This window comes from Sturnira hondurensis, unplaced genomic scaffold, assembly GCF_014824575.4.
Source record: "Sturnira hondurensis isolate 20B ecotype Veracruz unplaced genomic scaffold, ASM1482457v3 Scaffold0013378, whole genome shotgun sequence".
Lineage (NCBI taxonomy): Eukaryota > Metazoa > Chordata > Mammalia > Chiroptera > Phyllostomidae > Sturnira > Sturnira hondurensis.
This window is the reverse complement of record NW_028086009.1, coordinates 282421-296192: the sequence shown is the minus strand read 5'-3', so window position 1 is coordinate 296192 and position 13772 is coordinate 282421.

The following is a 13772-nucleotide window of genomic DNA, read 5'->3' as shown; positions in this document are numbered from 1 at the left end:
ATTTTGCAGTTGATTTCTTCACCATTTTTTCTTTAATAAACTTACTTGCCAGTTCTTTTAGACAAGTTGTTTCTGTCATCTCTGTTTTTTGCAAGTTCTCTCAAATGTTTATTACCTCTTAGTGCAGAATTATTTGTACCTAGATTCTTTCGTTTGTAGATATAAGCACTCAGGTGATTTTAATGATGTGCCTCTCAGTAAGTTTGCTTGGATTTATGGCAGCAGCACCTCTTTCCCAATTAAAGTAAGTCACCCCAAGGTTTCCAAGACCATAAGATCAAACTTATTGATGACTTCAATTCTTAAGAGCCAATCTTCTCTTATTGCGTGCAAAGCCTCAGCTCAGCAACAAGATTTCATTACAAAGGGAAAGCATAAAGTGGTCATTATAATGGATATTGTTGTGATGGGTTATTATTATCCACTGAGAACTGCAAGTGCAAAAGTTTGCTTGGAGTTTTGCCATCAGTAATCTGCCTTAGATAAGCAACTGATTTAGGTGGGATGAAAATAACCAGTACATGGAAGACATGGTGAGTTTTTCCACAATAAATTAAAAATACAAATGTGCCTTGAGTGTTCAGTTATAAAGTCAACAGTTAATGAATAAAGACAGAAATATAGGAAGTCATCTTGAAGATGTAGAGGAATTTCTAGGACAAAGAGAATATTCTTTCGGTAGTATTAATGCATCTGAACCAAACATGATTGCTTCACCACAAACGTGCAGGAAAAGGAGCGCTCAAAGCCAGCTGTGCCCAGGAAGAAGGGGGTGTATCTCAATGAATGTATGCCAAGTTTACTGGATTGTATCTTGAGACATCCTCAAATCCTCAAGTGGAGTAGAATTTTACCAATATCCTCTTCTCTAAAGTGAAGATTAAATTTATCAGCTTTGTAATGCTATAAAGTTTAAATGAATTCCTGGTTTAAAATGAGAATGATCTTTTTCTTAAGAGTTTATTAATTGATTTCAGAGAGAGGGAAAAGGAAGTAGAAAAGAGAAAAACATGGATATGAGAGATAAGTATTGATCAGTTGTCTTTCATATGCAGCCCAACAGGGGACTGAACCCATAATCCAGGCATGTGCCCTGACCAGGAATTGAACCAGTGACCTTTGGCTTTGCAGGATGACACCCAACCAACTGAGCTACACAGGTCAGGGTGAGAACAATCTTAGTAATGGGTGTAGGTTTACTTTCTAAATCCACATGTACAATAAGGAGGTTGTGAACATCTGTCATGGCTTTTGTCAGTATAGTGTACACCCGTCCTATTACTTAATATTTATCTTGAAAAGAAGTCATTTTACTTTTTGCTAAAATGATCTAGATATAAGTGAAACAACATCTCTACCACAGGTATAAATCCATTGCCATGTTTAAAATTATAATATCACTTTACATTAATTATTAAATTAAGTATATGTTAATGAAATATCATACAATTCTTTACCTCCAATTCACCTGGAGGCCATTTCTAGTCTGATGGAGTGAAAAGGTTTTGAAACCTTTTGTGCCACCCAGGGTGCGGTTCCTGGGCCAGAACAACTTCTGGCAGCTTGTTATAAACCAAAGCCTCAGCCCCACCCCCAGACCTACTGAATCAGAACATGAACGAGACCCTCAAACCGTTGATAAGCCCTGTCCCAAAGAGGCTTCTTTCCTGCCCCTAGGAGCTTCCCTTCCCCACCCTAACCCTTACAGATCTCACCCCCCATTACCTGTGCACATATAACCTCCTTTAGGTTTTTGCTTTATGTGAGCTAAAATGTTGTATTTATAATTTAAATTTAGGGTGATTTAGATCCTCACCCACAAATACAGGCCACCATAATCATGGACTTTATCTTCTACAATGATCCTGCATACCACAAGTGGTATGCACCTGGCCTGTGGGAAATCAGAGCGGAAGTGCCTTGCAGAAGCGTCTACGCTCCTGTTCACCAGGCCTCTAGCCGTGTGTAGGTCCCTGGGGCCACTCACACAGAGTCAAGAGCAGAAGTTTTAGATCTGTCACTGCCAAGAAACATGTGTTATACTCCCTTTGGCAGCGCTATTCCTGTGCCAGGAAAGAACTTCTTGAACTTTTTTTCAGTTGAAAGAAGGAAAGTATACTTAAGTATACTCCTTTGTTATGGTTCTTTGTTCACCAAGCAACCTCAACTGGTAATTTGGTGGGAAACAATAAACCAGTCACACCACCTGTATGGTCAGAATATATAAATTCCTATAAATGAGTAAAATTGATATCCAGTTTATGGAGTAATCTCTGGGAACCTAGTTAAAAATCCAGCAGATAGTTAGATATACTCTAGGTGGGCTGCCAAGTCAAATTTTCAAGTGCACAGGCTTCAGGTCTCTCTGTGAACCGTGGTAAATAAACCAGGAAAATTCCATGTGAACTTTTCTGAAGAGATTGGCAGCCCACCTCTCCTGGTTCCATCTGAACCACAGATGTGCTTTCTTACAGATATATACACCAAATTGAGCTGGTTTTGAGATATGCTTACTGAGAGTAATAATTTATCAATTCTGAGTCTCCCATATAGTGGTTATCCTTCTTAAATTTTCAGTGTCTAAGCAACCTTAAGAGCTTTGAGACTTCAGCTCACTAAGGGGCAGGTCAGACATTCTAAAACAGGCCTTTCAGCTCTTCTCAATTTAGCCTACTTAGAACAGTAGGTCTTCATTGACTCCTAACTCCTGAGTAGGCTTTGCCTATTGGGTGATGAATTCTAGGTGCTGGCAGATCTGAGAAATTCATCTGGGCTGCACCTATGATAAACAGACACTAAAAAAATGTAAATTAGGGTAGAAAAAGACTTTGAAGTCAGAAATCAGAGACTCAAAAAATTTGAGAACCAGGAAGGTCTCTAGAGATTAGGAAACCTAACCCCTTGGAAAACTGAGGTCAGAGAGATGAAAATATTGGCCAAGGTCACCAAGCAGGTAATTAAGTAGCAGAGGTGGAATTGCAATCAGCACTGATGACAGCACCTTCGCTGCAGTGTATTCTTCATCACAGAAGTGCTTTGGACTGACTGCTATTAAAGAAAACAGGAGTGATGGAGAAACAAAGCAAGAAAGAGAAAAAAAAGAGGATACAATTTCTGAATTTGCTTTTCCCTGAGAAAACCTTCAGAGATTGCTCTTGCTTTGATAGATAATGTATTCCTCCAGCAATATTCTAGCTTCTCTTTTACTTCTCAGCTGCATATGGTTTGGCTGAAGGCTTTGGGATTTCTCTACCATAACCGTGGAATGACTTCCTAATCACTATTCTACATTCCTTCTCCGTTTATCAAATAGTTCCACTGTGCATTGTCTGCCTTGTGACTTACTGAACTCTTTATCAGCATTCAGCCTTGCTTTCCACCTATCTTTTGCCGGGTCTGGCTGCATCATTTCATTGTGTCCTATGGCCTTGTTGATAGTCATCTAGTCTGTGAATTTCCCATTTCACAGTATCCCTGCTCCAGTTCCTGGTAGAGTGTGACATGGGGTTTGGGAGAAAGGAGAGCACATAAAGGAGAAACAAATGAAACCTGGTAGGTTTCACATCAAAATTGGAATTTTATGTGTTCTGTAGCAATAAAGAGTTAGTTCACTCTTTATGCTTATATTTTAACATGATCTGAAATCAGAAAGCCTTTACAAGCCTTAGATGTATAGATTTTTAAAACCCAAAACCTAGTTTCTATTGGGTACAGATTATCTTAAATTTATTTCTATTTAAGGGATTAAAAAGGCCAAAAGAAAAAATTAAATGTTCTAAAGGATCTTCCTCTTTCTAGAGGATTTAATGCTCTGTGTTCTGTTTCTAAATGTCACAATTCAGGAGATCCCAGACCTGTTCTATTTAGCTTTTCCAACCTCAAATGACTGCCATTAGGGAGCTGTGGCCCCAACGAAGTAGATAAAGCCAATTCTTAGAATGGGTTCTGTTCCTCAGAACTCAATTTATGCTTTGTCAACCAAAAATAGATTATTTAACTTTTTCCAAAATGACAGAGGCCTTTTTGGGTTTGATGGAGAGAGATGAAATCACTGTGTTATCTCCCATAAAGACCCTCAAAACACAAGTGGTCAGTGTTGCCCAATATATCAATGGGAGAGCCACATTGGGAATACTGGTTAGTGGCCTGTAAGAGAGATCAAATGGCACTGGAAACTATTTAGAGAATGGCAAGGGAAAATTGGTAGAAGAACATGCAAGACAAAGAGAGAAAACTGAAAATAAAATAAAGATAGTCAACATTCCTGCCTAAAAAGGTAAAGCTAAATGTATGACACTTTAAAACATGGTGAATATAGAAGCACAAATCTTTTATGTTTTGTTTCTGCTCAGTATAAGGCTCTATATGGAGTGCTGTGGGGTAAAAAGTTAGTAAGCCAAGGTTCATGTCTTGGAGTTGTATGCATCTTAGTGTTTTTAAGCTTAGAAAAATAACTTAAATACTGTTAGTGCAAGCAGAGTGTGGCACATGTCTAAGAGGTATATAGACACAGAATTAGAGTATTTTAGAGGAAGGACAAATCTAATTGGAAGGCTCAGGGAAAGAATAATGGGAAAAGTTGCATTTCAATGGATGAGTATAATTGTATGTATATATTGGAGACAAGGATATATGATATGGAAGGAGTACACAGAACAAAGATACAACATCAGTGTATTAATTAAAGTAAGATTTCCCAGTAAGATTTATAACAGATAAATCTCAAAATCTCAGTGGCTTAACAGTCTTAAGAGAATTTTAATTCTTGCTTCCATGGGGTCCAAACTAGATACTTCTGTTTAGTAAGTGAATATCTGATAACTAGTGGTTGAATGACCAGGTTCTTTGGCTCCACCAAACTGTAATGCCTCCACAGTCACTCTGCTCATCTATGTTAAGCTTGTAAAAGAAGAGAGAGAATTGGAAAAAACATTTAAGAGATTTTTGGGGGCCAAGTCTGGTAGTGGTATATCACTTCTGCTTATATTCCTCTAACTAGAAGCTAGTGATATGGCCACACTTAACTGAAGGGAATGCTGGAAAATGTAGTCAGTGAAAATAAAGAAGAAGAAATGAGTTTGATGAATGAATAACTAGCCTATCTCTTCAACAAGAGGGGAAGTCTATATGGAGAAATAATCCAGTTTAGTTGAAATAGAGAATGGGAGATGAAAAATCATGAGATAACACTGAAGACATAGATTGAGTGTCAAAGGCATAGGCTCTAAAGTCAGACAGACTTGAATTTGAATCCTAGATGTAGCTCTTTTTAGCTGTGTGGCCTTGGACAATTTTTCTGAGTCTTAGTTTTTCTGGTCTATAAAATTGGGACTTTGATATTATATACTTCAATGTACCTGTGAGACTGTTGTCAATTATTTAGTGGCTTAAAAATTATTTACTAGCTTATGGTTGTCATAGTTGACCATTGGGTTGGGTCAGAATTTTTTCTGCTGGTCTCATCTGAACTTATGCATGTGGCTATACTCAGCTAAAGGCTTGGCTGAGGGCTAGGTGGTCTACAATGGCTACATGTCTGGTGACTTGTGCCTGCTGTTGGTTGCTACTGATTGTTGCTCAGGGTCATGGGGATGAATGTACTACATATACCTAGCAGGCTAATCTTATTTTACTCATAGTGTCAGTATCCCCAGGAGCATCAAATTAGGGCAGGTCCCAATGTAAGCCTCTGTGTTGTGGTATTGTCCCACTGCTGAATGCATGGCATGCTGCCCCGTTGGCCAACCCAGAGTCATTGTGAGAGTTGACTTCCAAGGTTGTGGAGATGGGGGGGGGGAAGCAATTGGGACTACAACAATCTACTGTGTTCAATCATGGGGCTTTCATATAGATTGAATAGTAAGTATAATGTACATACTATGTTTATCAAAGTTACTGACATGGTAACCATTTAAGAAATGGGAATAATGAAAGGGATAATGATTACACATGGATCACTGCCAAGGTGGCATCTCTAATTGTCATTGATAGTTGAGGGAAATGTCTAATGAGGGGTTAGAGACACAGGTCCCAGTCTAGATTTGCTGTATGTGATCTGAGGTAAAAAAATTCACCAACTTTTTACCTCAGAGGCTACTACAGATAGTTTAGTCATAATAATGGACAAATGAACAGGTTTTTTTGTTGTTAATTGCTACTCCACTATGATTTTCCTACCACTATTCCTACCTTCGTATCACATCCCATCCTACCACACTGCCCCTCAGTGTCAATGCCCATCTCTTTTCCAGCTCACCACAACCACCTTTTCCTGCCCATCACAGCCACCATAGCACATGTGACTTACCATAGAACCTTTCACTTCATGCCAGATATCCTAGGCATTTTTTTCTTTCTCAATCTGTGCCTATATTTATTAGAATGATTGTAGATGCATGTAACTAAATAATCCGTCGAAATGGCTTACATGTTTAGGAATGATTACCTCATAACAACTCTGGAGGAACTAATTCCTGAGTTGATTGATTCAGTAAGTAATGTCAGATGCTCAAAAGTGGCTTCTCTGAGGTGCTCTTTGGGGAGGGTATTATCATTGCATGATGGTGGCTGTCTTTCCAAGCATCCTGCTCTCGGAAGACAACACCTAAAGGCAAGGGAGGGAGACATCTCCCACACCCCACTTCTGGCTCCTCTTTGCTTTTTGTTTGTTAGGGAGGTAAGCTTCTTTCAGAACCTCCTCCTTATTTCTCATTGACTAGAATATAGCCTCAGGATCACCTCCAACACATCAGAGGCAAAGGGGAATCAGATTAGGATTATCATGGTTAGATTAAATTTATCGTGCCTTACCTCCTTGAATTAGGAAGGGACCCATGTTCCTTGCCTATATTGTTGCAGAATATGTTTTCAAGGATAATTGTTTTTCAAGGTTTAAAGATGACTCTTGTAGAAATACAAAATGAACAGGTGTCAAGGATTTTATTTAACTCATTAATTAATGAGGGAACCAGAAAAGATTTTTCTAAGAGAATTCAAACACCAAACAAAGATATAAGATCATTCATTTGATCATGGTTGATCGAATGAATTTGTTTAATCAATGCAAAACTAGCTTCTTCCACTCTAGAAGAGAAAAGTCAACTGAATCTCCATGGAACAGAATTTATTTGCATATCTGTAGACAAGAAACATTGTTTTACCACCAGTTTTCTACAAGTTAATTTCTGTCTCTATGGGGTTGTAAAGTAGCTCAAAGACAATGACAAGAACACAACATAAAATCAGATACCCTGGGAAAGTGAGCTCTAAACAATACACAGTTTTAACTGAAGACATTGTGTGGTGTTTTAGTCCATTTAAAAACATTTCACCTTTTCCTTATAATATGAGCAAAATCAGATTTTCTTAGTAAGGAATGAAGGGGATATGGCTGTTGGGTAGACTCCCAACAATGTCATCCACAATCACTGGGGAATTAGGAGAGAAATAAACATATCCTAATTCACCCTGAGACTTTCACACCTCTTTACAAGGATCACTTTTGAGGTGAGTGGTGACACACTTCAACCAAAGCAGGCAGTATTGGTTCAGGCAGAAAAGCCCAAGTGATTGGCCCCAGTCTAGGCCCGAGCCTGCAGTGGGATAGGGCAGAAGCTTGGGGTCTTCACTTCTGAGGAGTTACTAGAATTGCACATTAGGAACTGTAGCCAGAGGCACTTCTGTCATGGAGGACTAGACCATGAATGATTCCCTTTTGGAAACTGCAGAATTTAATTTTCCTAATGTACATGATCATTTTCTGCTCCCATTCTACCCGCTTCCTTGGTTCTTTCTGCATTTAGCATAAATTGACTTCCAAGGGAATTATACCAGGGATCACATACTGTTCATTTCAGTCTGTTGACAGGCAATTTTTCTGTAATGCCCTGCTGGGGATTTGATAGTGAGAAGGGTTGGTGTGAATATGTGATATCTAGTATTCTTATAGCTTTTGCCCCCAATCTGGTGTTTATGGGCTGCTTTGTTGCTATGTTTTATATAGTTTGGGATGCTATATTTTTGTACCTTAATTAGTTTCATCATTAATAAACCAGACTTTTTTTTAAAGTTCCACACTGTACAGTATGCTTGCCAGCATTGTTTGTGGCTCAGCAAGTCTGTCACAAGAAAGAAATTCAGTCAGTCTTTTGCTAAATGCTACATTTCACATGCATACATTTCATACACAAACTGCTGATTTTGTCTGAATAATGGCTACATCCTACTGCTGCAACCTGTGAATAAATTATTTTTGTGGCAAAGGGGACTTTAAGGTTGTAATTAATAAGGATCTTGAAATGGGAGATTACCTTGGATTATCCAGATGGGCTTAATGTGACCCTAAGGAGAGGGAGGCAGGAGGATCAGGGTAAGGAAAGGCCCCGTGATGACAGAAGCAGAGGTCAGCATGATACAGGGCCAGAAACCAGAGTGCAGGCAGCTTCTAGAAGCTGGAAAAGGCAAGGAAACAAATTCTTCCCTAGAGTCTCCAGAACAAATGCAGTCCTGCAAAACCATTTTGGACTTCGACAGCCAGAACTATGAGATAATAAATTTGTATTATTATAAGCCAATAAGTGGTAATTATGATAAATATTTATTTTGGTGATTCGTTACAGCAGCCATAGGAAACTGATACACAGCTGATACAACCTGAGGATGGCCACGCTCTGCCATTGGGAGGAAGATGGTAGCACAAGGCCCCAGATCTGCTGTAACTGCTTCCCAGAACTCTGGAGGGAAATGCCCTGTTGGTTTTGAGGCTACCCGGATTTGCTTGCTGGTTTATTTATCAGTACACAAATGCGTGCCATTTCAGGGGGGTTTAGGGAGTGGGGGATTGAGCAAAAATGAAAAAGGACTCATGGACAACAGTGTGGTGATTGCTATGGGGAGAGGGGTATAAGGGGACTAAATGGTAATGGAAAATGCAATAAAGATTAAACAAAAAAAGGAAAGAAAAGAAAAAAAATACATGCCCTTTCAGAAAGTGGATGTCATTCCCTAGCATATTCACAGCAATCAAAATAGCAAACAGGCTGAAAATTGCCATAATAGTGCTTATTCTTGTCCTCACTTTGACTTATAAAATGACAAGCTCACAAGATTTGTAAAAATTGCTGCTTCTCTGCCCCCTCTCTTCTTTCTAGATCTGTCTTTTCCCTCTCTGCTAAGAAATCAAGTCCCTTAGCAGAAGGTTTCCCTTCACTGACATACATTATGAGCCTTGTTTTTCTTTTCTTTTAAGCGAGCATATTTTCCCCTTTTAATTCTTTTTATAAAGGGAACTTCAAAATGGGAAACATAAACATGAGGAATACAGAGTACATTAATTTAGCAGGAAACATGGTTGGCCCCTATTTGATTATATCAAAATTATGTGTTGGAAAAAAATAATAGCAGCATTTTAAACTTTAAAAAGAAGAGAAGGAAGTTGATTTTTGCATACCTTTCTATGTCCCGTGCTGAATGCATGCTCTCGTATTTACTTGTCACAACCTAGAAATGCGAGGTATCTTCTCCATATTTTGGATGAAGAAGAGCAAAGTCACTTGGACAAGATCTCACAGCTTTAAGGAGGAAAGCCAGGTATAAACAAATGCCAAGGCTACTGTAAACCCCCAGAAGAGTAGGTATCTGTCCTACATCATCTCTCAGGAAGAGTCTCTTTTCTTCACAGTCATTTCCAGGTAGATTCCAGAGAACATCCTCATACCTGGGAGTCGGTGGGGGTTCTGGAACCTTGAGTCCTTCTTATGCTTATGCCATTTCCTTCCTAGTTGGAAGTCATTTGTCTGCCTTTAGTGCCACCCTCCACTTCAAAGTCCACTCTTCCTGTCCTCAGGTATTGAAAAGTGCCCTTGCTCATCAATTCAAATCCTGGCTGTCATTCTTCCTTCTCATGAATATGTCATGTTTGCCAGAGATGGAATGTTTGACAGATATTATTGTGGCAGACCTGCTATATTTACATCATTCTTTACCCCAAAATATGGTAAAATTTGGTAGTTTGTTACAAAATGAACTCCCCTCCCCTGATGAGATTGGATTGTTCCTCTTGGCATCACATGTAGTTAGATTCAAATCTTGGTGCCTGTTTGTATATATCTGGTAAAGATGACCCTTTTATTTTATCAAATATTGGCATATAGAAAGAGGCAGTGTCTACATTTGAATCAGCATGTGTTGGGGAGAGGAATGGAATTGTGGGGTGATCTGAAACAAATGATCTGAAAACAAAGGGTGTAAAAGAGGGGCTCAGTAAGGTAAGGAAAAACATCATTACTTTATGTTAAACAAAGCTAGATAGTGAAGACTTAGCACCCTTGAATGTATGGCAAATACTCAGTGTCTTGATAAGCCTGAGGTCTCATTTTTCCACTGAACTCTGTTGCTGTAGACCTCATTGTTGCCCCAACCAGAATGGGATCCTGCTGAAGACAGAAGAAAGAACATTTGGTGGTAATAGGTTGCCTCAAGACACTGGCTCTTCCCCCTTTTGCCCTCCCACCTCTCCTGATACATTTTCGGTCCTACTCTGAGCTCCTTGCTCCTGTGCCAATGGATCACATCATCCAGACTCCCTTGAACCTACCTTCTCACTGGGATTTATCCAGTGAAGGATACTCACAGATTTTAAAAGGGGAAGACAGAGAGGTGGGGGATTTCTTTCCTGCTCACTTCCTGTTCCACCCTATGGTTCTAGTGATGTCTCTACCCTTTGACTACTATAGACATTGGCCCCTCCTCCAGTCTCTCCACCATGTCTCACTGGATGTCAATAACCTCTTTTCTTTACCCCTTCACATGTAAGAGCAGTAACGACTTTCCATCGTTGCTAACCTCTGGGTGCTACAGCCATCCCTGTCAGTCACCTTAACTTGCCCATTGTTAATGAATACAGTCTCTTTATTAAACCTCTTCCTCTCAGCCATCTTTGTGTAATGCTGTTTCCTGCTAACACTCCTACCATGGCACACTTCCTTTTGTGAGAAACTTCTGAATGGAGAGTTTCCCTGCAACCATGATTGTTTCATGTTTAGTTTGTCCCATTATCAGAGCTAGCCATGTTTTTGAACCCTAAGTTTATTTGTTTGCTTGTTTTCCTTTGTAAATGGGGATATGAACTTGTTAGTTCCACAGGAGAAAAATAAGATAAAGTACTACCTCTTTAAAATTGGCATGGATTTTGTTCCCCTGGAGGGTCAAATTAGTGCCTCCCGGAAAGTAATCTCGACTGTCAACACAGGACCCTAGTGTATGCAGCTCTTTGACTTCAGTGCACAATCACTCCGACAAGATTTTCAATGCCATATAACATCTGGGTCACAGTGAGGTTCCAGTGTGTTTGTTTCTAAGCTGTACCATGTCACTGTTCTGGCTGCACAATACCTGTGTCCCTAAATGTCCAAGACATTTCTGGAAAATTTAACATTGCTCTCTGCAATAAAATGTCATAAAGAGTTGGAGTCTTACCTCAACCAGGCAAAAGCCTGATTAAAAATACCTTGTGCTGGCCCTGAAGGTCAGTATTTATGGCATTTTATTATTTATAAATAATTTGAGAATTATTGTAGCAATAAAAGTTAGCGTTCCAAAGAATGGCCATATTAAGGATGGCTAAATTATGGTGACATTGAGATCATAGGTCACATCTGAAACTTCCTTTCAAATCAATGGAAAATTACCACCAAATTGAGTGCAGAGCTATAGGAAAGTCTTGGAAGACGTAAAGAACAGTGGAACGTTCCTACGCACAGCAGAAATGAGGAAAACTGGGTTGATCCAGAGGCTGGGAGCATCTTATTCATAGACTTGAGTAATTTAACATTGTTTCTCAGTCTCGAGATTGGCAACGTTTTTGCCTAACTCTTTCCTCCCTGAAAATCTGAGTGAAGTTCTCTGGTCAGAATCCAAAATCTCAAATAGAAATATACAATTGAACAACCCCCCAGAAGGGGATGAGATTGAATACCGCATGTTCCACCTTCCCCAAAAGAGGAGATTCAGGGTTAATCACAAATTGTATCACAAATTTGACCCTAGCCCACAAAATCCCCTCTCCCCTCCCATAAAAGATCAGACAGCTCCATGGTACCCTGTTTATACCACTGTATGGCCAAGGCTCAGACAATTGGCAGGTATAAAGGATGCTCTAGGAAAGTCTCTTTCTTCCTGAAGGAAAGTTCTAGAACTATAGACTTGTTGGAACACTCCCAGGAACTATCCCTGTAAAGATCTGGCCCACCTGATTACAGGAGAACACAATCCCATCACAAGGTCTTTGAATTTTTTTTTAAAGCAACACTTATTTGGAAAGGTTCTATTCTATGTGATACCCCCTACTCCATTTCTTCTCTACTTTAAATGTCTGAAACCCAAAGATCAGTTTTCATTCAAAAGCTGAGTTAACAGATGTTTATTATTCTAGGAATCAAGTCAGGTTGAAAAATTCAACTATACTTCTAATTGATTTTGAAAGTTCTGAGATAGAAAAGAGCCCAGAAAATAATGTTTAAAACAAGTCTTCTAATCATACTCTTTTTGGCTATGGAAAATAAATTGATTTAGTCAACAAAAATCATTCTGTGACCATCTGTAATCTAAGAGTCACCAGGAAGGTCTCTGCCGAAAGATCTCTTTGCCCAAAAAGCACCACAGATATAAATGAACTTCTCTGAACAATTTGGGGAAGTAAAATAAACCTTCAATTCTTTGATAGACCATCACTTCTGTATTTTGTTTTCCCAATGTTTTGGTATTCTGAATGTTTATTTTCTTTTCTTGGGTTTTGTTTCACACAGTGTAAAGTTTCTGTAAATATTTTTTCTTCTTTAAGGAAAATTTATTCTTCACAGGTCTGTTAAAGTTCTTAAGCAACCTTCAAACTCCTAATTATGTGGAGATTATACTGGGAGAGGGGTAGATTCAATTCAGAGATGATTACCATGTAATCTAAAGAGTATAAATAATAATGCACTTAGTATAGAAGAGTTTGCAGAATGCACAACCATTTCTTAGCTATGTGTGCCTGGGGAAAGAATAAGAAACCAAATGTTTGTGATTTATGATTCTTTCTTCTCTGTTGGGAGTTGTCTTATATACATTTGTAATCTTTTTCTTATGGGAATAAAAACAATCTTCTGTGTTGGGTGCTTCTTCTTCCTTTGACTTTCTGCATTCTGAGGGGCAGAGCCAGGCTGCTCAACACTGGAACTTGTAAGACAATTTGCATTGTGGAAGAGCAGAAGCAGAGCTACGAGATTTGGTTAGCTGGAAGAAAACCTCTATTTCTGTAATCTGCATTCCTATATTATATTCGGTTTCTACGACATAACATGTTTGCATTTTGGAAATAAAGAAAGCTCTGGTTTCTCAGATTCAGGATTTAAGGTTTCATTGTTTGGAAATATACTGCACAGCCTTCTGTGACTTCAAATCTTTCAACACTTAAATTAATGTGGATTGATATGTACTTAGAAAAGGTGTTTAAAAACTAGCATTTCATTGAGACCTTTCCTGAATTGGAACATGAAAAATTCCAAGGCATTGAAGGGAGAAAGTTAGTATGCCTGTCAAGTATGGACCAAATTTTTATGGCTTTGCCAATCTTGAGAAATCTAAGTAGTCTATTTTATCTCGCTCTAATAGGGAGGATATAATACATCTTGTATTATTTTTCACTGTGGTGACAATTAATTCATCTTGAAGGTATGGATTATTTCTTCTCTAGCTTCATATGTTTATTAGCCATACAGACCACATTTTACAAT